We start from the raw sequence: 26,329 nt of genomic DNA on the forward strand, positions 1-26,329 counted from the left end.
CTCTCTCTCTCTCTCTCTCTCCCTCTCTCTCCCTCCCTCTCTCTCTCTCTCTCAGCTCTCTGTCTCCGCGTCTTCCAGTCCACACTCGCTAGCGACCGGCGCACACCTTCGGACCTCTTCCTCGATGATCAGTCCGACTCGTTCGGCTCTCTCTTCTCTCTTCTCTCTTCTCTCTTCTCTCTTCTCTCCTCTACGGTTGTCCGACAAGGCGATCGGGATCCAATCGCCGTCCGCTGTCCTGCGGATGCGGCACATTCGTCGTAACCCGATTGCTCTTAGCTTCTCACGCACGCCTCGTGCACGCACGCGACCGATCCCACGGTTAGCCTTCCACCTATCGACGCACCTCCGCCACGGGCGGGCCACCCATTCGCCGCAGACTCACGCACGTGCAAACCCATCCGACCCGACTTACATCGCGCCACGAATCTCCCACGACGCGAGAAAGCGTGCCGGAAACCAGAGGATACAGACGGGCAGACGAAACGAAGAAACCGAATAGCGTCGCGAGGACGCGAGCGGGACGAGCGCGAAAGGGTGGGAGAAAGAGAGAGAGAGAGAGAGAGAGAGAGTGAGAGAGAGAAAGAGAGGCGGGAAGAAGCAGGAAACCGTAACAACGTGCACGACAGTGTCCACGCCAATGTCCAAACACGGTCTTCCTTCCGTTCCGCGATCACGCCGACTCACTCCGCGCGACACGCCACGAAACTCTCTCTCGCCCTGTGCGGGCCTGCCTTGGCTGGATACCACCTGGTGGCAGCACCGGTGCACGCGACGCGGAACGACCAGTCGCGAGAAATTGGGCGAATCACGGAGAAGGAAGATCGAACGACGCCAAGGCCAACCAGCGGCGTGGTGCTCGATGCCGATCAGAATTGCACGAACGAGTCGAGTAGAGTAGGAGTCTCGTCGAGTCTAGTGGCCCGCGCTACCCCTAACCGCTCTCTCTCTCTCTCTCTCTCTCGCTCTCTCGCTCTCTCTCTCTCTCTCTCTCTCCACGCCGTCTCCAGGCCGAGGCAAACGCGAACGGAATTCTAATAAGGATCCCGACCGATGCGCTCGGCTATGTTCGCGCCCTCGCGAATCCCTGAATCCGTGCCAACTTTCCTTCGTCCTTCTTCCCCAATCTCGAAGGGAAGGATCGAAGGTTGAAAAAGTGGAGCAACCGCGACGGCCAGACCTTGAGACCTCTTGCAACGAGGACGCGAAAAGCGACCACCTCTCTCTCTCTCTCTCTTTCTCTCTCTCACGACTAGTTCCCGGAGACGAGCGAGAGACGCGTTTAATGGTGGACCGCGTGGAAGCTGGAGCGTACGGGAGGACTCGGTACCCGAACCGGAACACACGGCTCGAACATGCCCGTTTATACACCTAGTCTGGCGCAGTCACACTCGCGAGCAATTAACTTTCCCATCCACGCCCTCCTCTACCGCCAAACCAAAATAGACACGGTTGCGGGAAGCGCCGCGCGGTGGCAGCACCGGAGACGACGCACGAGACAGTTGCATCGGAAAACAAGCGCAACAGAGCGCGTCGCGACGAGGAATACCAGCAGAGTCGAAAGCGGAGAGGATCGGAGAAAAAGACTGGCACGAAACTGGAAGAAGAGGACGCGGAAACGAGCCGCGTGCGAAGGCGCGCGCGTGTTGGCGTGGTCCAACGGTGCGAACGAAAGCCAGTGGCCACGCCACGTGCTCGACACAACACCGTGTTGATCGAGCTGGCCACTATCCAGACGCTAGGCGTCCGCACCGATTCACCGCACCACTCACCGATGCAAACGTTTCCCTTCGCGCGTAACGCGAACACCGTCGCGACGCCGCACCGACACCACCACGGGGACGACGCTCGCCTTCACGGAGATCGTTCACCCCGACGTCGACCAGACGAATCCTTGTCCCGGCCCGTTTTTCCAACGAGCCCTTGCACGCCGATACGCGCAACACCCTCGCGTTTTCCTCTCGACATCGCGACACGACGCGACGCGACGCGACGACGCATCGTCGCGACACACGAACCAACGCGGACGCGGAACCGACTCCCGTTTCTCTGCCTCTTCCTCTCTTCTTCCTCTTATTCTTCTTCCACGTTTTCCTCGGATTTCGCCTTATCGGAGGGAACGGGACGAGAAGCCGAGCGCAGAGTCGCGAAGGGAACGCGCGTCTCGATCGTCAATCACTCGCGTCTGTCGTGCACCTCCCTCCCGCCCAAACTTATTTTTCCCAGAGGTGAACCAACCCGCCGAAAGATGGCGGCGGCGTAGCGCGCCACGAGCGCCCACCCGGTCAATACCAGAAAACGAAGAAAGGGTCCAGCTTCGGCGGCACGCTAACCTCGATTCCGAGCGCGCGCCACTGCCGCAACTCTTTATCGTCGGCGCGTTCTTGCTCTCGATCCAGGCGACTCGCGGATCGATACGCGGCTCGTGGCCTTGAACGCGGCAAACTTTTTCACCCGTCTCTCCGCGAGGTTACGCGTTTCGCCACCTGCCGCTCGCTCTATTTCGGCTCCGCGACTGGCCAAGCTAATCTCCCCCGACCTTGCACACCGGCTCCCTCCGAATCGATGGGTGGGAGGATGACATAATTTTCTTCCTGCCGACCGTCCCCCCCGTGTTTCACCGTTTAATCGAGAAAACGCGAGCCAACCGCGTCCACGCTGATTATTTTCGGATATCGAACCAACCGACCTACGACGAGGGTCTTTCCTCCGGCATTGTCGGCACTTTCGCGTTTCAATCTCGTCCCGTACGGGTCAACGGTTCCTAATGACAAGCGTGATCCGATCACCGATTAATTTCACCCGCACTATTCGCGCGTGCATTCGAACGAGAGCCTTCTGTTCCAGCGTTTCAACGATAGCGAGGCAGAGAGAGAGAGAGAGAGAGAGAGTGGAGAAAAGAAGGGAGAATCAGAGGGGAATTAAATCGGACGTAAACGTCGCGTTTAATTGTACGACGAAGAGCGAAGAGAAAAGGCCGGATCGATCCGCGATCGCGATAACTCGATCGCCGAGGTCGTGGAAATAGTTTCGTACCTGCCGCTGCTTCCACGCTATCGCGGCAACCCACTTTCCCCGTCGGACATTTTTTATTTCCAATCCGAAACCGTTCCATTCGCGAAATTTCCCGCGCAGATCGAATCGCTGACCCCGTAGCGCTCAGCGCAGGTTCCGCTCAGCGCGAAGCGCCGATCGATGCCTACCGACTTCCGTTCGATCCCGTTCGCGATCTCCGACCGTTTGGTCGACCATTTGAAAAATAGAAAAAAAAAAAAAAAAAAAAAAAAAAAAAGAAAAAAAAGAGAAAAGGAAAAAAGGGAGCGAAATTTCGAACCAAACGATTTTTAAAACTCTCACGTCCCTGTCGTGCCCGGTGTAACTCGAACGAAACGGAACTCTCCGACGAGGATCTACAGGATCTAATTACAGGGATCTAACGGAAAGAGAAAGTTTGCACTCTTTTCGAAAAAGATCCGATACGAAAAGACTCGCGACAGACACTCTTAATCACCGATAAAACGTCTCTAGGCCTCGGATGTAGGAGAAATTGCACGATTTCTCTGGTTAGAGAGACTCGGAGAGAACGGAGACACGTCGAAAGTTACTAACGATCTCGCACTCGTACCGTCACTCCACCTTGGAAGCGATCGTCTACCTCGGCAAAGAGCCCCGTGACGAAGAAACGGTGGCGAGGACAAAGGCCCGTGGGTTTCGTGCACGGATGATCGGATTACCGAGAAGACGATGAAGAAACTCGCAGACTGGCGTTGCCGTGGGTCGGCTTTGCGTGGTCGTGTGCCTTGGAGAGGAAGCTGTCGTCGGGATTCGACCAATGACTGACGCGAATGGTAGCACGGCGTCGGTATGACTGACTCTCTCTCCTGACCCAGCGTACACGACCTGGCTTGTGGCAAGCGAGCAGGCAGCAGGCGTATCCGTGGTTGGTCAGCCGGTCGACCGTTTGCTAGCGATGGACTTGATCCGATTCCCGACTTTTCCCTGTCGCGATCGATCCCACCGGGGAACTGCTTTCTTATTCGCCGACGGGAATTAGAATACCGCTGAATAATTGCCCGCCTTTCGCCATCTTCCGCGTATCCCTTAACCCCAAGCTCCGCCGCCGTCCCTTCCCTCGGACCCAAACCGAGTTCTTCGCGACGGGAATACTCGATCGCGATTCGATCGAGAGTATCAGGGATAGTAGCGGAAGTTTGGGAACCCGGTTTCTGCTTGGACCCATCGCTAGCCACCGTTTCATCCCCCTTTTCTACTCGCGTGCGTGGTGTGTCGTGGCCTCTCGCGATAGCGTACACCGCTTCTCGGCCAGGACCCGGCGTCATTAAGAATTTGTTTTTGCCGCTGGTGCCGATGTCGCGTGTTACTCTCGTATCCGGGAAATTGGGTCGGTTGTTCCAAACAGGGGCAACATCGATTCCCGAAGAAGGTCGGCGGGAGTGCTCCCAAGGTACTCGTTTGAATTAGCGTGCCGTTTCGCCTTTCCCTCCACCGACCCCCGAGTTCGTTCCTCGCAGCGGGGATGTTGCGATTGCAACCGCGATCATCGTCCAGGCCAATCCCGGGAAATAATCTCTCAACCTTGCTTCGAGATCGACAGACTTCGTTTCGAAAGTGCGGGCTTCGAGCATTTCTCGAATCTCGCGATACAATCTCTCGGCTACACGAAATTTCTTTATCAGGGAGTAAATTCATCTACGATCCTTCTCTTCGGTATTCTCTGCCGATAATTTGTCGAAGAGACGCGTTGCATGGGGTGCAACGTGATATTTCGGTGGGAATCGGGAAAGGAAAAATAAGGGGAATAAAGAAAAGAGAGGAAAAGGAGGAGAAAAATCTGGGCCATGGTAATGTAAACCATTGAATTTGAAGGAAAGCGGCAAAGGCTCGCGGGGAGCTCGGGACACGCTATAGGCCATCGTCGGCACGTAACGGAAAGTTTACCCTGGGGCGGCGGTTTGTGGAACGGTCGCCTGCAGGGCGTCGCGGCGCTCCGTAACCGTATACCGCATGTCGCCGACCCCGCGTTCACCTGTTTAACGCCCCGTGCCCCAGTATTCGAGTTTGCCGGACATGCACGACACGTTCTGCGCGTCGATGCTGATTCAGCCTGGCAGATGGTACCGATTAGAACGCCGTTCCTCCAACCGGCAATTATATCTCCGCTCGCGATACGCGCGTCGCGACGCCTCAAACGTCTGCCGTCCAGTTTAATCCCGCGGAATTCGCGCCGCTTTATTTATACGCGACGGACGCGCGAGAATTTCGAGATTTTCGAGGCAGCGGCGTGGAAATGGCAGGTTTGATACGTTCCAATTTCGCTGGCTGCGGTCGCGTTCACGGTTTCGTAATCGTCAATGGAATGGCGGGGACAAAAAGCAAAATGTTGCGCGACCTCGTGTCATGTGGAACACGTGCTAACAAGGTGGCACGAAACCGTTGACAAGCTGTACACAGTTTCTCGCGTACGTCGACCTATTGGACGCGTTCCTAGTCGGCACGAGCCGCGCGAGTTCTATAGCTTAATCGCGTTCCCAGTCCGCAAACATGCCATTAGGCGTTTAAGATCACCCATCGAGATGCGTTGCGGAGGAAGCGGTTCTGTTTGTAGCCTGTCTAAACAACCGGTTACATCGCCTGCATCGCGGTGAACGCGGATTCTTTCCCCGATTATGTTCCGTTAGCTCGTATCTGCGACCACGTGACGCTGTCGTAGTGGTACGAGTGGTTCTTCTCGGTGAGGGGTGTAGAAAAGAGAGGAGAAAGTCGTCGAGTTTGGTGTGTTCGACGACAGAGAAGGGGGGACCTGAGTAGAAGCGATTGTCGAAGATATTTTCGCTGCGGCGATTAACATAACGAGCAGCGAAAGGGTATGTAGCATGCGTAGGGAGAGTAAATGCACGAGTACGTTGGTTCCAACGTTGCACGAGAGGGGAAATATCGCGATTACCTGCAGGCGATTCTCGACCTGGGTCAATAGTGCACAGTTCAGTTGCCCCTTTTTTTCCCTTAAACGGCATTCATTAAATTCCCGCTCGCGACTTTGTTCCAACAACGGCTTCGCGTAGCGATCACCGACTCGAGTATATTCCACTAGTTCCCAACGATCGTTCCACTCTTTTCTTTCGCGCCATCCGCCGACGCGATAACTCGTCGCCATCGTTTGACGCGATCATTTCACGACCCATCGATCCCCACGCGATGATTCCACGATGCATCGATTCGTCGACGCATCGATTTGTCAACGCATCGATTCGACGACGCATCGATTCGACGACGCATAAATTTGTCGACGCATTGATTCGACGACGCATCGATTTGTCGACGCATCGATATGACAATGCATCGATTCGACGACGCATCGATTCGACGACGCATCGATTCGACGACGCATCGATTCGACGACGCATAAATTTGTCGACGCATTGATTCGACGACGCATCGATTTGTCGACGCATTGATTCGACGACGTATCGATTTGTCGACGCATCGATTCGACGACGCATCGATTCGACGACGCATAAATTTGTCGACGCATTGATTCGACGACGCATCGATTTGTCGACGCATCGATATGACAATGCATCGATACGACGACGCATAAATTCGACGACGCATAAATTCGACGACGCATCGATACGACGACGCATAAATTCGACGACGCATCGATACGACGACGCATAAATTCGACGACGCATCGATACGACGACGCATAAATTCGACGACGCATCGATTCGATGACGCATCGATTCGACGACGCATCGATTTGTCGACGTATGAATTCGACGACGCATCGATATGTCGACGTATGAATTCGACGACGCATCGATATGTCGACGTATGAATTCGACGACGCATCGATATGTCGACGTATGAATTCGACGACGCATCGATATGTCGACGTATGAATTCGACGACGCATCGATTTGTCGACGTATCAATTCGACGACGTATGAATTCAACGCAATGATATGACGATGCATCGATTCGACGCATTCCTTCGCAACGATCTCTCGTCGGGATCATTAGAAGACGATCGTCGATCGCAATACTTCGACCCTGAAGAATCGTGAAGAATCGCATTGCGCGTTATTCTTGGAACGCCGTTATCGAAATGCTGCAGAGGCCTATTTCGAGGACGGTAAGAACTTTTCACGCGCCAAGAACACCTGACGCGGGCTTTACAGCGAAACGATCGCGCGCGAATCGTTTCGTCGATACTCGCTGGAATTCCGGTGAACAGCCTAAAGCCGGAACTGCATAACGGCTCTGTTAACCGTCACCGTGACGCCGAGCTGTCTGACAAATGCAGGTAATTTTCGCGAAACGATCGACCAGCAACGACGCTGTACTCGGGCTTGTCTAGGACAGCTGCCAGATCGAGAAAGTCGTTTGCCAAATTCCCGACAATGCGGAACCAAACCCTCCACCGGCTGTCGTTCCATCCGAGTACACCTTGTTCATCTTCGAGAGCGAGCCTCTTCGCCGCTACTGTACACAGACCTGAATTCACCGCAAACTATCCGATCAATTTCAACCTGTATGCCAACTGAACGTATTCCGCTCCTCACCCTGATCTCGCATACTCGGCGACCTGGACGATCGTGTTGCTTCGATTACCGGGATAATGTACACGGTTCGACGAAGCGTTCTCCATTATTTGCCAACTACCCTGCTCCTTTTCCAACCTTGTTTCGCGTCCAACTGCTAAAAACCCGCCATTTCTTTTCCCAACCGAGATCTAGAAACCTAGACCGATTCTAAACTCTACCAAAGCTTTCAGCGATTAATATTAATCATCAACGACGAGGTCAAAGCGTCGTTGACAGATAATGGAGAATTAATTAATTAATTGGGTCGTTCGGTACTTTTTATTCGAAAAAATTTTCCCTTTTTCCAGCGTCGCGTGCAGCGAGAGAGCGAGTTATCGTTGAAAGGGTAGTCGAACAGTGGGGTTATCGTCGCATTGGCGTCGACAAGGTCGGGCGCGTCTTTTATCGGTTTCCTAGAACTCGCGTTAGATGGCAGAAGCTTGCCCAGAATGGTCGTAGCGACGACCCGCGTCGTCGTACTCCAATTTCCCTAATAATCTATATTTACCCCAACTTCGGAGTACACCGATACTCCAGGAAAAAATCGAATAAACACGAGTGTGCTCGATTGTCCCATTCCACCGGAATTTAATCCATACCGCCTCACCGAACACGGTGCACCAACAACGCGCTTCAAATTTTCCCGAATTTTCCTTGTCTCTCGAACAAACGAGTTCTCGATAAATCAGCCATTTCGGCCATTTCTGGATCACGGTGACGATACTCTTTGATTATTTATTTATTTATTTATTTATAAGAGAAGATCCATTTATGACAAACCTACCATGGCCCACGTGACCAATTTTTATACTAGAGCTACCGATGTATAACGAGTACCAAAATATGGTACACAGTAAAGAACGAAACCGAATCTATACTACGTTCATATTTGAACAGCCATAACTTTGTGAGAAGAAATCGGGCGATAACATTTCTGGGGTCAATATAAAGAAGAAAGGTCTGTACTTTCACAGCTCTCGATTTAATTTTTACGAAGATATTTTTATACCAGGGAATAGAGACAATTTTCGCTCGGAAAGGCTAGTAGTTGCGCTAAAGAATTATTTTCAGGGTCCAAATCACTCGAGTCTTTGGAAAATAATACAAGTTCATTTTTGCTCTTCACTGTACATCACGGATGATAATTAACACTAAACGTACCAAGCGGGGTCAAATGACCCCTTTCGAAATTTACTTTATAAATCGTACATTCGTTGTTATTTCTTTCGCTTGTCTGACTTTCTGTAAATTCTCGTATTTTCTGATTGCTTAATTTCTCGCTTTCCGTCTTTCCCTTAACATATTTTCTACCGAGAAAAATTCTTTGCATGCCTTATATACCGCGAAGGGTCATTTGTCCCCCTGTGGCAAGAATAGGTGTGTGTAAAATACCGGTACGTTTAGTGTTAAAGCAGTAGGATGAAGATAAAAGGGTGTACCAAACGCAACTGTACACTCTCGGCAATTGCAAAGGTAGAAAGTCCAAAGCGAGTCATTTTGACTGTTTTGACAGTTCTGACTAGTTCTAAAATTGTCACTTGACAGTGTTTTGATCACTCGATTTTTCCTCCAACACGCTTATGATCGATCACTCGACGCGTGATTCCATTTCCACGAGATTCCGTTGTTTCTCTCTCACCGTTCAGACGGTGAAGAAATAAGGTGACATTACGAGTAGAGGACAAAGAGGAACGAGTGCAGAGGTATGAGAAATATGTTATCGCAGGGCATGCAGGGAACGCGGCGGGACGCTTGTTCCCGGAAGCAAAAACCGGTCGTTACCTTTTCTTGCGTTCCGGGGATCTCCATCGCAGTGGCGGTAACATCCTCCTGTCGATGAATGCGCCTCTCATGCCAACATACATCGCGCTAATCATTGAGCCGGACACGCGTCTGCGATTGAACGGAATTTTCACTGAGAAGTGCGAGCTTCTCAGCTAAGACGAGAGAACAAACCTTGGGGTATCGTTGAGAGGACACGTCGTGGATAATGCGTCCTGGCAGGCCGTCAAGAATTCTCGGGACATTCGTGAAACGCATCTCGACGCACTTTCGGTCGTTTGACCGTAGACGATGTTTCACGGGGAAGATCAAGGGAGCGGGTTCACGGCCAACAAAGGTCCAAACTGTCACGGTCGAACTCGATCGAGGGAACCACGGATATCCTCCGCGATCCTAATTCTATTTGGTGTCATCCACGACTCGCGACGGATCACTCCTCTCGATTTTACCTCGATTTTAATGGCACTCGCGAAACTATTCTGCTACCCGACTGCTTTGACAGGGAGTTGCTACGCGCTCCCTCGATCGTGATCTTCCCGATGCACGATCCCACGATTTCTGTTAGCCAGCATCGCAGATAGGTTTCCCTTTTGCTACCCTTCAGCTTTATCTGTATCAGCCCTTAATTCGCGGATTGCTACAACGTTAAACGAGACGAGACACGCGAGAGCCGAGCGCTGAGACACGCCGCGAGAGAGGAGACTTCGGGGTCCAGTGAAACGAAGAAATCATTCGACACTGGATAGTTCGAACGACACCTCGAGGTCCAAAGTCCTCCACTGCCATTCGGCTGCAAGTGTGCGTGGAAAGGAGGGGAAAGAGCAACAAGGTCTCGAAAATATCGCGTGCCCCGACGCGGGAAATCTTGGTGGATCTCGAGCGAGATCTCGGCGAAAGTAATTGGGTCGGTGAATTTTTTTCATTTTTATTTTATTAATGTTCCATATAAATATTTCACACCTGAGACTATTTTTGCTAGGTATTTCTAATTTTTACTGGGAAAATAATTTATATATGCGTGACGATCGAATAAGTAGTATAGTAATTGCTCCGGGTGAAACGGGTAATATTGTAATAAATACTACTCGAGGAAATAATGGCAATTAATCTAAATTTGTTGGTACTCTATGTGAAAGTTCTGAAACGAAAGAAACGATTGCATCGCCCATTCTACAGGGTGGACGCTTAACCCTTTGGTTAAATTAAATTTCCCTATTTTTAATAATAGTCGATCGGTCTTCAAAAGTTTTCGACAAAGTACCCTGTATTACGATCAATTTATTAGAAATTATTTAATTTTAATTAACCATAGCGAATTTAAAAAATTTTGTAAATTTATTAAATATAATTTTACTCCACTGCGAGTGCAGTTCGTCTTTACAGGGTTCAGCATGAAATATCCGCGACAGGTTAGAGCCGTTACTGCAGCAAAGGAGATTAAATAACCGCGAACGATCAAGATTGTCACGTTACCGCTGTGACGGGGGTATTAAAATAATTCCTGTCAAAGCGAAAAATAAGATCGACTTTGCAGCTCTGTCGTAATCAATCTCTGAATTCCAAATATAAACGCAACTACACTAGCAATTACCAACACGATCACCGATTTCGCGCAGCGGAGGATATTTATCGGGAAAATTCTGCCCGATATATTATTCAGCATCGTTCTCAAATCAGAGGAAAGTCGTCCACGAGCGTGCCTCGTGAGGCTAATACGAGAATATATTTCATCGGAGAGACAAAGAGAGGAAAAAGAGGAAACGTCGAGCGTGTACACGGGATGAAACAGCGATGGCCGGCGTAAATACTTAATCACTGGCACGATGCTGGGCAGATATCGCGCGAAATAACGTTTCAATTGTTCCGCGCGGCGATCACTCCTGTACGCGCATTGGAATTTTTATTTCCAGCCAGTAACGTATTTACAAATGCAGGCGCCCTCGTATCGCGAGCAAGCATCGCTTTATGTTAATGAGCCGGGAAGCCAGTGCTATTTAATAGAACGTTATTTCCGAACGAATCCGCGAGTGTTTCCCGAATAACCAGGCATTTGGCACAATCGATGGTTTACTTTCAACAAGCCACAAGTCGCGAGCAAGGAGTTTGTGACGCAGTTGACAAACGTACAGGGGCCTCAGACCATTGCAGGGGCCTGTGACACATCGTGACGCACCAAAAGATAGTCGACCAGTAGTCCCAGACCTTTGACACAGCCCTAATGAATCACTGAGACTATAGCCATCCCTTGGACCCATGACACAATATCAATAACCTCTCCTCCAGCCAAAACTATTATATTAAGCTGCCCCATAAGTTTCTTCCTTTTCTTTAATGCGAAATCAATAGACGATATTTGTTGTTTAAGGTTGATTTACTGCGTTACATATGAACCGTTTTGCTCTATTACCTTCTTCCATCTCTCAGGAAGCCTCATTATGCCCTCTTTCCAAAATTGTTCAGACTTACTTGCAAAATTGACGAGGTTCGTATCCGTCGTTGCTGAGCGGCCACTGCGGTCTTCATCTTTCAAATCAAAATTGCCAGCTCTAAATTTCTTAAACCAATCGCGGACGGTTCTAATAGTCGTAGTACCACTCCCATAAACGGTGCAAATCGTCTGCAGTGTCCTTTGCACTACTACCATTTTCAAAGCATTGAAGAATAACATGCCGCAAATGCTTCTATTGGCTATCCATATTGCACGGCGTAGAAAAAGATTTTAAAACAGACTTTGTCATCAACGAAACGTACTTTGAAAGAGCTGTGAGACGACTGAAATCGATGCCATAAACGGACAATAGATAAGTCTGCATGTTATCAAACATAGCCGGCTCGAGGACATGCGTAGCGTGGCGCGGAGGAAACTTATGGGACACCCTAATAAATACCCGAACCTACAGCAAAATAAACCAGTACCGTTCTGAATTTCATCCCGAGAGTTACGTCTGTTCGTACCCTACCCGCGCACCGTGACAAGTCCAAGTGTCTGCTTCTACCAAGGATCTGCGAGGATCCACGCGTCTGCGAAGGAGCATGAAAATTGAGAGACGAGAGACAGGGAAGACCTGACACGACGGCCAGACACATCCTCGTTGCGTAATAATTTACGAGAATATTTGGCCCCGAATGCGGCGAAGTTGCAGCGCAGTCATAAACCGTGCGGGTCATAGGGCGGTTAAGATTTTAATGGACGGATAAGCATCTTAATGGACTCGGCTAATCTTCCGCCAGGGCAACAGAGAAGTTTAACGCGGTATCTAGCAGAGCTCGCGACGACGGCCTATAAATTAGGGCTCCTGCGAACTATAACGTTCGATCGCGGTGGAACGATTCGGAGAAGCCCTATCGGGAAAGTGCTTTCTTCGGAATTAGCGAATCGCCGGGGACAATCTAGCTGGAACGAGGCGATCGAGGATTTTTCTTCCCCGCTCTTACCGATATTACCCAGTGCTATATATACACGAGGATAATTAAAATTTCTCCCGATAGAATCTCCGCGATCCCGATCCTCTCGAATATGGGTTTTTAGATCAGTCCAGATTCTCACGTTCCGTTTTCGTAAAATTGGCTCGGGTTTAGGTTAGGTTAGGTGATTCTACTCGCGTTCAAGTAAGTAGACACACCGGATTAATGCAGGGCAGGTAAACGTTTCGAGTCGGTCGATTCGGAATGGATTGGTATTATAGTTAGTGAGGTAGGTGTTAGGGTATCGACGCAAACGCGAAGATGGTCCGAAGCTTTATCGCGTACGCGGACCAGGGAAGGGGCGCGGCGTGGCGTGGATACGCTCCTGAAATATTTGAATATGCGACAGAGCGTGGGCGGGGTAAGAGCTAGTATATTTTGGAAACGAAGGTAACGCTTTGCCTGGGAACGGCAAGACGGAACGGCCACGGGCGAAACGCCAGAAACTACATTTCCCGTGGTAAATAGGGTAGACGCGGCGTGGCCACGGCCGCCATTGATAAACGGACGCGATTCGGCCCCGTTTCAAGGTTTTGCGATTCATAAGGATCGTCCGTGAATGGTCTAGATTGCCTGCGACTGTTAACCTGTTAGACGCGAATCTCCACACTCGCGCAGATTAACCACGATCGCTGATAAACTCGTGTCTTCCGCGGGCAGTTAGAAATTAGATATAGTATACACAGCTGACGAGTATAGCGAATAATAACGGTAATGGCGAGAAATAATAAAATAGTAAAATAGATATAGGTATGTGAGATACTTTTAGGGTTAAGGGTCGTAACTGCAAAAGTATTAGTTGAGTTGTTAGTCAGGTGTAAATCAGTTCAGATCAGTGCTAATTAGAACTAGCCTTAGAAATTAGATATAGTATATACAGCTGGCGACTATAGCGAATAATGGTAATAGCGGCAAATAATAAAATAATAAAATAGATATAGGTATGAGGGATATTTTTAGGGTTAAGGGTTGTAACTGCAAAAGTGTTAGTTGAAGTGTTATTTGAGTTGTTAGTCAGTTGTAAGTCAGTTAAGATCAGTGCTAATTAGAACTAGCCTTAGAAATTAGATATAGTATATACAGCTGGCGACTATAGCGAATAATGGTAATAGCGGCAAATAATAAAATAATAAAATAGATATAGGTATGAGGGATATTTTTAGGGTTAAGGGTTGTAACTGCAAAAGTGTTAGTTGAAGTGTTATTTGAGTTGTTAGTCAGTTGTAAGTCAGTTAAGATCAGTGCTAATTAGAACTAGCCTTAGAAATTAGATATAGTATATACAGCTGACGACTATAGCGAATAATAACGGTAATAGCGACAAATAATAAAATAATAAAATAGATATAGGTATGAGGGATATTTTTAGGGTTAAGGGTTGTAACTGCAAAAGTGTTAGTTGAAGTGTTATTTGAGTTGTTAGTCAGTTGTAAGTCAGTTAAGATCAGTGCTAATTAGAACTAGCCTTAGAAATTAGATATAGTATATACAGCTGGCGACTATAGCGAATAATGGTAATAGCGGCAAATAATAAAATAATAAAATAGATATAGGTATGTGGGATATTTTTAGGGTTAAGGGTTGTAACTGCAAAAGTGTTAGTTGAAGTGTTATTTGAGTTGTTAGCCAGTTGTAAGTCAGTTCAGATCAATGCTAATTAGAACTAGCCTTAGAAATTAGATATAGTATATACAGCTGACGACTATAGCGAATAATAACGGTAATAGCGACAAATAATAAAATAATAAAATAGATATAGGTATGTGGGATATTTTTAGGGTTAAGGGTCATGACTGCAAAAGTGTTAGTTGAGTTGTTAGTCAGGTGTAAGTTAGTTCAGATCAGTGCTAATTATAATTAGCCTTAGAATTGTAACCAGTGAAAGCTCATCTTTTATATACGAATTTATCATAATTATTATTTATATATAAATAATTAGGGAGTCTTTGCGAGTGTCTTTGTGCCTTCCCAATCTCCTTTCACTTTACATATACTTGTATATATTAAATAATATAAAATTAAATTTTATTATGGCAACCCTACACCGGATGTAGGAACTTATTCTAAATGGGTCCATAAGATCTGTAATAATATTGTCTAGTTTATCACAGTGCGAAAAGTTTGGAAATAAATAGTAAGCCTCAGTGTACAAAGTTTATAGATGATCAATGAAACTTATTTTTATTTCTTTATCGCGGTATAAATACAGGCCTTTTAATGAGTAAATTTATATAGCAATATAATTAATATATGTTATTATCATCGAGATTTCAATCTCCCACCTTAGACGTAGACACCAAGTATGTGACTTGGTCATATAGCAATAGAGCGATCGAACGCAATATTTTTCTTTTATCTCAACATATATTATGTCAATCGTACCATAGTACGTGTCATTATTTTTACACTATTCCTTCCCGAAATCCGTTTCAACCCTTTGACTGCCACGCTGAAATCACGTGTTTCTCTCAGGACGCCACGGGAGTGCACCGCTAAATGCAAGATTCTAATAAAAATTTTTAATCGTTCAATCGGGTACTTTTTATTTCAAAGTATCTTCTAATTAGTGGTTATATTCAAAATGCACTAACTGTCAATTTTCATTCGATGTAGTACAATGTAGTTCAAGCAGTTTAAGCGCTTTGGTCACCAATGACCAATCACAGGAGAAACCGTGGCCGGTCATATATGACCAACGTGGCAGTCAAAGTGTTAATCTGCTAAAATAACTATCAATTATTCATCGTAACGTAAGGTTACGTAATTTTCTGACTGCGTGGAATGTGAATACTAATTTCGTCCAAGGCAATCGCACATTTTCGGTGACTGCGAGGACGACAGGTCGGAAAGCGGTGATTTCGATTGGCTATAGAGACTCTTGCATAAAGCGTCATTGATTCCATCTGGCTGTAAGGACGCGCTAACGCGGGCGCGTGGGGAAGAGCTTGTAAATAACTGGAAAAGCGTGTCTTTCCGCGCAAATAGCATGAACGCTAACAACGCAGTAACCGTGTGTAAATCTCTGATATAGCCGTGCAAAGACTACACCCCCGTTGGCTGCGGCATTTTCTCGTATTTAGCCGAGGTGTTCTTTGATAAGTCCGAGGGGGTTGAACAGGGGTTGCACGCGCGCGTTGATGGCTTGCTCCGGCCCTTCGATCGGTTCGGCGATAAAGCGCCGTTCTAAAAGTATCCCGGGTTTACAAACTGCCGCGAGAAAGCTTCGAAAACAATTACGTCGCGTTTAATTGCGATCCGCGGCGAGCGCGGCCGATTGAATCCGCTCCGCTCCGACGTTTCATTTGCATCCGAAATACAGGGGTAACGAGGGTGAGGAAAAAAAGCCGGACTGGCTTGTAAAAGTAGGCAGAACGATTTTAAAACGAACGCGGCCCGATCAAATTTATAAATTTATCACGTGCGCCGAGCGTGTTCCCGTTTTAATTTATGAAACTGCGTTCCGTGCAACGACCCGCTGCATAAAATAGCCCGTTATCACGGGGCGCCGTGCTCGCGATTAAACCTACGCAAACATACGATTTAGCCCAGGGTTCGTTTAAAAACAACCGTACACCTCTCCGAGTCCGCGTTGAGAAAATATCGGGGAATACGTTGCCTGTCAGACATGTCCGAGTGGGCACGAGCCTCGCGTTTCAAAACGCGAAATCACAGGGGAACGGTGCAGGAAATAAAGGACCCGTCTAAAAACTAGTCGCGGATCGAAAGAATTGCGGGAATAAATTGTACGATAAGAAACGAAAGCTGTTACGATTCTACGTGTCAATTAGCCACCAACACTGAACCAACGGCGATGCACAAGGCGGTACAAGTTATGCAAAAATGAAAAAATTATAGGACAAGGTATATTAACATATGTGTGAATTGATATCATCTGCGTGATGGGTACCATGCAATGGAGAAAGAAAGATAAGAGCTACCAGGTTCGCAGCCATATTCGCCCATAAACGACCTTTGAAGACCAACGTATTATAGGTCAATGAATTCGCTGTCCACTTGCATAGAGAATTACTCAACCAAGATCACCTTGAAATCTCGGAAGCTCATTCAGCTGGTAAAAATCTATTACCACTGTTTCGACCAACTTTTCTGTAGGAAGAATCAATTTGACAGCGTTTAGGTATCTTTACCGATGTAAGTCAGATCAATTGAGATTCTATACATTTTATTGACCATTATACAAAGTATGAACGTTCTTTGTTTGATTCGATGTTCTGATTTTAACTACCTTCCATCTCCGAGTATTTCATGGATTCGGGTGTTTAGCGTGCGAGTGGTTGCGTGTTCTTCTATTGTCGGTGTATGTCTATTAGGGTTGCGTATAGAATTCGCTGGTCTTCCTATGGTAGCAATTTAAACCAATTTGGGCCTGTATACCCCTCGTCTGATGGTAATTTATAGACTCTTACAAGGGACTAGTCCACTAGTCGTGAGCCGCTGGTAATAAAGGAACAAAATTTGTCTAAAACGAACTATAGGTCAGGAAATAAACGAGTGGGAAACTTTGTACGGGGCACCCTGTGTGCAGGATATACACGGAGAGAGCAGTTTTTCCTTCGATAGGCTAGGAACGGGACAGGTAACGCTGGACGCGACAATCGTTAACGGCGGGATTGTAATTAGCTCGGCGGTGGAGACACGCAAGCGAAGACCGAGTGCACGTTCCATTCTGCGCATTCCCGGCGTGCCGAATTCCAAAGCAATTCCCATTCCCTGACACGGAGACGCGTTGCTGGCTGCGTTGTTGGCTGCGTGTTGGCTGCGTGCTGGCCGAGCCGAAGCCGCGCGATCGCCGCCTCGGAACGACGCGTCGCGACGCTTCCGGCGGACAGCTGCTGGCAAGACCTTCCTCGCCACCGCGGGCACCGAAATTTCGTCAGGTGCGCGCAATGACGTTAACTGGATGCAGTCGTTGCACGATCGATCACGCGGCCAGGCCGCACTGCGAAAACCGGTGCCGCCAGCTCGAAACTTTTCGTTTGTTTTAAAAACATCCGCAGCCTGCGAACAATGCTGGTTTATCGGCGTTGCCTGGCGTCGGTAATTCGCTCGGCCAATTCGCCAGCCTCTGAATAATTGCCCACGCCACCGCAGCGCCACAGTGCGGCGAGCGCCGCAACCAATGCACGCTCGCGTACTTATCTCGTTCACGCTAGTCTATGACCGAACGATCTTCGCTCCTAGGGAGCTCCAGGGGAGCAACGAATCTTCCTACGACGATGAATCGGTATATCTTAACCCTTTGCACTCGAAGATTTTTTGGCTAGAGAAGAGTAGAAAATCAAAGATTCTTTATTAAAAAACTGACGATACTTTTTTGAGCAGTAAATGAAGAATTTTAAAATAATAGAATTGTAGAATTATTTGATTTCGATACCTTGCACACTGTCACGTTGCATTAACCCCTTGACATACAAATAAAATGCGCATCGACGCGTCCGTAGAATAGCATTTAATTTGGCTCAACTGTGGACACTCGTGTGCAAGCTTAGAAACAGAACGTTTTATTTTCAAATTTAATGCTATGTAAATAAAACAATAAAGTTGATATATAACGTTAATGTACAATAATTAAGTAATACCATAAAATAATAATTTAGTAGTTCTGTAAAGTATGATACATCTCAAAACATTTTGGAATATGTAGTGGAATCAGACATGTTTTACACTGCCAAGTTGTTTCGCTTCTTATATTATGTTTGATGCACGCATGGCATCTGTTTGCAGGATGTTGCTTTTTATTTGTCGCAGGCATATGTTCGGGAAAATGTGCCAAATTTTTTAAACAAAATAGCATCCACGCACGATTGAAACAGGTAAAGAATCTAATATACTGCGCGACGTTCGCCGAAGACAATTCTTGACGTTTCCGAGACGTCAAAGTCTACAATGGCACATGAAATGAATGACGTCTCCCAGACGTCATTGTATGTCAAGGGGTTAAATTTGATATATTAATTAACTCTTTGCACTCGACGATTTTTTGGCCAAAGAAGGATAGGAATTCAAAGATTTTCTGTTGCAAAGCTGACGATATCTTTCTGAGTAGCGGATAAGAAATCGTATGATAATTAACACGTAGAATTATTTCATTTCGATACCTCGCACGCCGTTGCATTGTCTGAAATTTGACATATTTCTGAATATCGAGCTTCGAAATTTTATCAAATGGTGACTGTAGAGCACCTCTCGAGCGCAAAGGGTTAATATCGATCTTCTAAATTTTATGAAATGGTGACTGAGGTTCACCTCTCGAGTGCAAATGGTTAAAAATTTTTGTTATTCTCGTTTCGTAATCGAATCTAAAAATCGATCCAATCGGACTATACTTGGCAAGAAGATCGATTGGTTCCTCAGGATACTCCACCTGGACTCGCGCTCGCTTATCGACACTCGGATGGAACAAACATTCTTTCGATAATTGCACCCAAGTAACCATTACCTTCCTATCGATCGTTAGCACAGTCTTCTCAAAGACTAAACCCCCGAACGCAAGAGTTCTCGCGTATATCCCTCATATTTTTACGAGGTACATCCTAACCCGGCCGACGCTGCATGCACGAAGTTGACATTATCTTTTACGAGCATTTAACGAACTGCTCCAAGGTTATCCGCAACGATCTCCGCTTTCCACCACCCGGTGAAAATGCGCCAAATCGAGTGGAATTCGTTCCGTCGCAGTTTAAAGTCCTCGCACTCTTGCAACGCGTCCTGTGACACGAGTCCGCGAGTGCACGCGCACTCGGCCCGGCGTGCTCCCCGAGCCCTGCGCAGGGGGTGGGATATTAAAGAGAGAATACATTGAACGCAACCCCGGCAGGCAAGCGTAATGCCGGCAAGTGGAAACGTCAGAGAATTCTCGCTCGTTGCGACGCTGTTCAGGCGTCGCCTACTTCCTCCCCGCGCGGATCCTCGCGCTGGTCTTCCTCCTCTGCTCCTAACCAGCCTGCGTTTGTGTGTGTGTGTGTGTGTGTCTCTTTAACGATCGTGCACGCGCGCATTCGAAGCCCTATCAGAGCCAGGACTAACGATACTCCAGATACCCGTGACCCGTTTCACCCCGTGAATCAACCCGCGGTGCAATCAGCGCCATCTTTTTTCCGCGCGAACAAATCGTCGCGAAGGTTAGCCAAACCGTGAAGAATCGTGGAATTCTCGGGACAGCCGGTTCCTCCGCTCGCTTCTCCGCTCGCGGGAGCGGATGCATCGATTCGGGGGAGAGGAGAAAGTCGAGGCTCGACGAGGGGGTGCCGGAGTACTCGAAAGGGAAGAGAAAAAAGAGCGCGGCGGATTGTTTATCGGGGATACGCGCGAGAAGCGAAGCGAGGCGAGTGCGAGGCGAGTGCAGGCCAGGCCGGAAAGCGGGGCAGAGGGATATGTCGCAATGCGTCTTGACGTCACCGGTGGGACGTCGTTGGTGGGATTCGCTGGTGGATCGGCCAGCGCAGGGGCGGTACAGGACGAAAGAGGGAGGATGCACGTGCACCCGATGCATCTACGCCGCTCAAGCCCGCCATCTGTCGCCGACTCCCGGCAACCCAGCCGCGAGTTCGTTCGCTGATAAGACCGATCCTCTTCATCGATCCCCGTGCCTTTCCCTTTCATCCCAGCTGCCACAGTCTACCGGTATCTCTCACTCTTCTCGCTGATAACCGCGACGGGGGGATCGATGCTAATTATTCGCCAAATTCGAGTTTACCCTTTGCACTTTCAACTTCAGTCCAGACTCGAGTAATTAAAAATCAGAGACAACGATTAAAATTAGATTTGAGAGAGCTACGAAATACCGAAATGAAATACGCGTGATTTCCGTTTTCATTTTGACATAAGTGGTATCGCCGGGAGAAGAAAAGCCCCACGAACTGTTGTACCCTTGTAGCGAAGAAGCTTCGAGTGCTAAGGGTTAATATCGAACAATGCAAACGGAAGTTATCGATTATCGATATATTTCCTCCAATGATTCACCTAGAGTTAATTCGAAATTGATAACGACAAGCAATTAATCAGAAAGGGTGCGAATTATTCGAAAAATTTATCAATATTATCGATCTCTCAAAGAAGAAAGGTACTTTAGCATCTTCAATTGAAGATTTTCGTTTTCATAGAATCTATACATTTTTCTCGTATCATTAATCAGGAAGTACATCGTTCCTTGTAAATTAGTCAGAAAGAGTGGGAATTATTCGAAAAATTTATCAATTTTATCGATGTCTCAAAGAAGAAGAAAGGTACTTTAGCATCTTCGGTTGAAGATTTCCGTTTTCATAGAATCTATGAATTTTTCTCGTATCATTAATCAGGAAGTACATCGTTCCTCGTAATATTGATTCCACCATAATGTCAGTCCTTTACTTTTAACCTCTTCAGGGACGAATTAATGATTTCAAAGCAGCGATGATAAAATATTTTTTCACTGTTGACGGATTCCATGCTGAATAATTCTCCTTTCGCTTCTAATTTTATTTTCTCCCATAATAATCATAATTTAGAAAAGAAACTAAACGTACACACAAATGCCAATATTTTTGAAGATACTCGTTACTTAAAATCTCAAAGAAATCGTCCATTTTCTAATACGTCCCTTTTTCACGAGATCAATGACTCTCGATCGTCGACAAAGGTGTTTCCACGCCTGTCAGACTTAAAAATTCACTGTTCATGATTCTATAATGAGTGCATATTCGCTAGAGTTAAAACCGAATGGTGGAAAAGGGGGAAGAAACTCGTCTCCAAAATATTCGCGTGTTATCCCAGGGCGTTAAATGACAATAAACGGTGAATAGGTGCATCGTGACTGAACGTAATTAGCAAGGAGAGTTAACCTGCTACCTAGGAGAGGGGTGGTTAATTTATAATCGTCCAACGTCAAATGGCAGTTGCCGGGATTGCCTCCACTTTGCGTTCGCCATACACGCGCGCGCGCGCGCGCCGATGCACAAGTCGAAGTCAAAGCGATAGAAACGAACAGAGACCCCTGTCGCTATAACGGATAAATTGTGAGTTTCACAGCGAACGATTTCGAGTTTCGAACTATATTTAGCGAGCCTTTGACACGCGGTACGATTCGCGCGTTAATTCGCAGCCTTTGCGATCCCTTGGCTGAATATTTCCACGCTAACTGCCTCTTCTAGCTGCTAAATTTTTTAATCGTCGAGATTTGCATGTACAGTAGTGCCCTCTGGCCACTCAACTCGCCTCGCTCCAGCGCACGTTCTAATTCTCGTCGGTTCTTAGAAATCGCGCAGGAATATCGCGAAAATTTGCAAAAAGGTGTATATTATTTTCGCGGTATTTAGATCGCGCCATTTTTGACACGGGTATAAGTCGATTTTAACCATCGACACGCGATGATCCGTTTATCCAAAATCAAATTACCACGGAAATTTTCGGATTCTCGAATTAGCACGGTTTGACGCTAATTCCATTGTCGATTCTTTTTGGATAATCCTATCGGCTACGAATGTAACTGGAAGGTTCGTTTCAAAATTGTATCACGACCATTGTCCTTTACGAGTATTATTTTCGATCGAAATACGGGATGCGATATATTTCGAAAAATACATCGATCTTATTAACCCTTTACACCCCGAGTGATTACTAGTTACGCCAATGCACGAAGTTTGAAAAATTTCTGCAATTTTTACTAATTTTATCGTGAACGGAATAGGTATACAGTGGTCTCCTTTCCTTTCCTTTCTTTACATTTCTATAATACTTTCACTCGGGATCCCTTCGAGGTTAGCCATTGTCCGTCTGCAGACTTTGGAACCGTCAGGATAATAATAAAATTATAATAAAAATTAAAATAAAAATTATAACACCGCGTTATAATTTTTTCCTGACCGCCACGCTATCAAAAGTAACGTAATATTCGATTTAGGCGAATCACAAACCTATATACACACTCGCTGTAATAATAATCGTGGAATTTTCGACAGGACTCGCGGTCTAACGAATTTTCCGGTGAAACGGAGCGCTTGACAAGCAGGACGATAAACACCGTGTGTGTCTCCCGGATTCCGTTAATCTCGCCTTGGGCCTAATATCCGGAGCGCGGCCATACGCGTCGAAAAACCGATCCGAATGAATTATTATCATCTCATATGAGTCCGGGCGCTGTCGGAAGACGCTGGTCCCTGAAATTACGTGCTCGCTCTCTCGAACGTTCCGCTCGAACGATAATGTCTGACGTCTCTCCCCCCCCCCTCTCTCTCTCTCTTCCACCCCGTTCCTCCAACCACCCTACGACCCGTTAGAAAAGATCGATGATCTCGTCGGGTTCCTCCGGCCGCTTAGAAACTTCCGGCGAAGGGAATTTAAGCCGGTGAGGTCGTTCATCGCGACCTTAAAAGACGAGGCTATTTCTGTCCCGTCCTTTCTAGCCAGCATAAACGTCCGAGATGAGAAGTTTGCGAACTTTCCGTCGCGACCTTCTTTCCTCCGCGAATCCGGGTTACTCCTCGCGCGTCGCGCTCCGCTTCCGGCCGCGTGCGCGCCACCACCGTGCGCCATCGAACGTCATCGAAGATCTTCCCGGTGTACCGCAGACTCCGATTCGGCCGAGACCAAACCCGAGGACACTTGAACCTTCTCGTGCCGTGCTGGCTTCGTTACGAACCGCTCCAAGTCGAAGGACGGGCCGAAAAAGCCGATTAATTAATCGCCGCGGAGAAACGAAGCGGAGGAGCGAAGCGGAGGAGGTCCTCTGACGTCGGTAATTAAGCGTGCTCGCGAGGAAATTCGGACGATCGGAAGGGAGGAATGCAGGATCCTTTGGAGGATCGTGGATCGATATCCCGCGCGATCTAGCGCGAATGGACGATCGACAGCCGATGAGACCACGCGACGTCGAATCCACGGGATAATCGAAGAACGTGTACGCCCGAGCGGAAAGAGTAACCCATTTCCGGCGCAAATTGTCTATGTTCTTTTTAAAGGCCTTTACGTCTTTGTACGCCGGTAATTGGGCTCTCTCTGGCATGACAATTGCCACTCGCATCCCGGTCTAATTTTAAGAAAGAAAGGCACGTGTGTGTGCGCGCCGGTGCCAATTAAAGGCAACGAAACGATGGTTACGCGAGTAATCAGGCTCCTTCGAATAGGTGCACGCGTGACTCCTCGTCTCTGACGCGTCCACGAATCTGCGTCTTCTTGGAGGCTTATGAAGAAAATAAACGATAAATTTATTTATTAACCGTTTGAGTCCCAAGCGACGCGACCGCGCTGTTCAGATTTCATATCGAGAAAACCCCAGCCATTTCGAGCGTTCTCGACAGCTGACGGTGCGTCACCAACTGTCGAAGTCGCGCGCTCAGATTTATTGACGCAAGTACATCTCCTTCTTTTAATGTGAATAATACATTTTACAACAGGTACAATACTATAATAATAGCGCAATAATACATTACAAAATAAAACATTTTGTATTTCATTGTTATGCTTGGGTCTTCTCAACATAAAATAAAAGAAGCGCTGACGCGCTGCTTGGGTCTTCTCGTACCCACTTAGAGGCAGCGCGGTTGCGCTGCTTGGGATTTTTCGACAGTGTTTTTTCAAAACCCTCTGGAACTCGAACGTTTAATTTCCAAAGACAGCTGATAAAGTAAGAGACACGAGTCTAACTAGACTCGATAGGAGAAGATCGTTTGTTAATTTTAAAGCGATGAATTTAGAAAAAGATCGTCGCTCCCGCGAAAGTTTATTTCCACGTGAGCCGAGCGTAACGTGGACGGTATTTTTCCGGGGCGAAGGAAATATTTCTAAAAATAATTCTTCCTCCGTCGTTAATCTGAAAAACATGTGTAACTGTGCAACTTGACTTCGAGGGTCGTCCAATGCGCGGCGAGCGCGGAGCAGATTTATCTCGTTATCGGAGAAATTTATTTCGTTTCAATTATCGGGGATATCTCCCATTTTTCTCTCCGATTTTATTTTCCATTCTCCCTCTCTCCCTTTCTTCGTTTTTATTTCTCCCGAACCGATACTTTCCGGCTGGATACGAGAAGACAGATTCACCGGTGCGTGTGGGCATCGACGAGAAGAGGAGCCATTGGTTTTGGTTCGCCGTACCAATGACCGCTCGCGTTTCACGCGGCTTTAAAAAGCGCTTGCCGTGTTCCGTGCCAGCGAATACCTCGCTGACACGCCGGTGTCACGCGTCCGCGAATAAAAATAGCCAGCCGATAGCACAAAATTTCAGAAAAACGAGCGTCGCGAAGATTCCCGGAGTCACAGACGAGTAAATAAATAACCGCTCGTCGACCCGACTCTTTTCGACGCTTTTCTACGCTTTCCGGGCTGCGACAGAGGACAGATCCGTTCTCAGCAGTGGAACGACGCGTGTCACGACGACACGGCTCGTGTTCCAAGCATCGGAACAGCGAATTGTGCGTATCGGTTCCGAGAAATTCGAATAGAGAGTTCACTCGCGAAGGAGAAAGCGGAGAGTGGTCCCATATGCGGATAATACAGAATCGCACAAGGCGATTAGTTTACCGAACGCATTGCGAGCCAAATACTCCCGTTGTTTCCTATTCAGGCCAGTAGATGGCTCCACCCGCGCGACTCGCGCCGACCCGATACACGTGTATCCCTAACCACGATGCGCCGTACTTTAAGCGGACTCATACTACTGCGGCTGCTTAATACGACGCGACTCCCCTCGGTGCTCGTTATTCCGATACGCTGTGCCTCTTAGGCCGAACTTGCTAGCGATCAATCATCCATCGATCGCGAATATCTTTCTCCTATTACTAATCGTGGAAAATCCCGCGAATAAATATTCCCTATTTTTTTCTTTATCCAGTTTACTAGATTTTGCACTGCGACATTTTGTATCGCCATCGGTGTGCTTCAGAAATTTTTCCTGAAAAATCGCCACGCTTTTTGTAACATTTTTACGCTCGTTCTACCAACCGTGATCGATCGAATGACCGGTGGGTAAAAAGAGTGAAAAAAATACTACAAAATGCAACGGGAGGGAATATTATGGTAAAATTATCTAGTGTCTGTATAAACCTTCGACTGGTGACGCGATGGGAAACTGACTCTGCGTAATTATTAAATAATACAAATAATATATTAATTATTTTCACCGAAATCAAACGGAAAATTTTTCGTTCGCAAATTAACGCGATAAAATAAAATTAGAGGAAACGCGCATTGCTAATTAAACGTTAAAAGAAGGTATCGCGTGGTCAGGTAATTCGATGCAGAATTTTTAATTACGAAAATTAAGAATGGTCATTTGAGTCGTGAAAGGTTGATCGGCGAGTGGAGAGAAATACAAATATCGATTTCCGCATCGTGGAAAGGAGCATCGTGGTGCGGGTACGGGATTAGAGGGAAATAAGTAGGGGATAGAAATCGGAGGCTAGACTTAAAATCGCGGAGACGTCTGTTCGGCAAAGTAGGGTAATTTCACGGAGAAATTCTAGGGCGCCCTAGCCCAAGTCCGC

At 47.3% G+C, this 26,329-nt stretch overlaps 1 protein-coding gene across 2 annotated transcripts in view; it reads right to left on the minus strand.

Moving 5' to 3' along the window:
• shaker (potassium voltage-gated channel protein Shaker) overlaps positions 1 to 26,329 on the minus strand; it is a 191,846-nt gene that overhangs the window by 109,488 nt on the left and 56,029 nt on the right. The window lies entirely within an intron of this gene.

The sequence above is a fragment of the Eufriesea mexicana genome, unplaced genomic scaffold (genome assembly GCF_001483705.2).
Source record: "Eufriesea mexicana isolate 0111107269 unplaced genomic scaffold, ASM148370v2 scaffold386, whole genome shotgun sequence".
Lineage (NCBI taxonomy): Eukaryota > Metazoa > Arthropoda > Insecta > Hymenoptera > Apidae > Eufriesea > Eufriesea mexicana.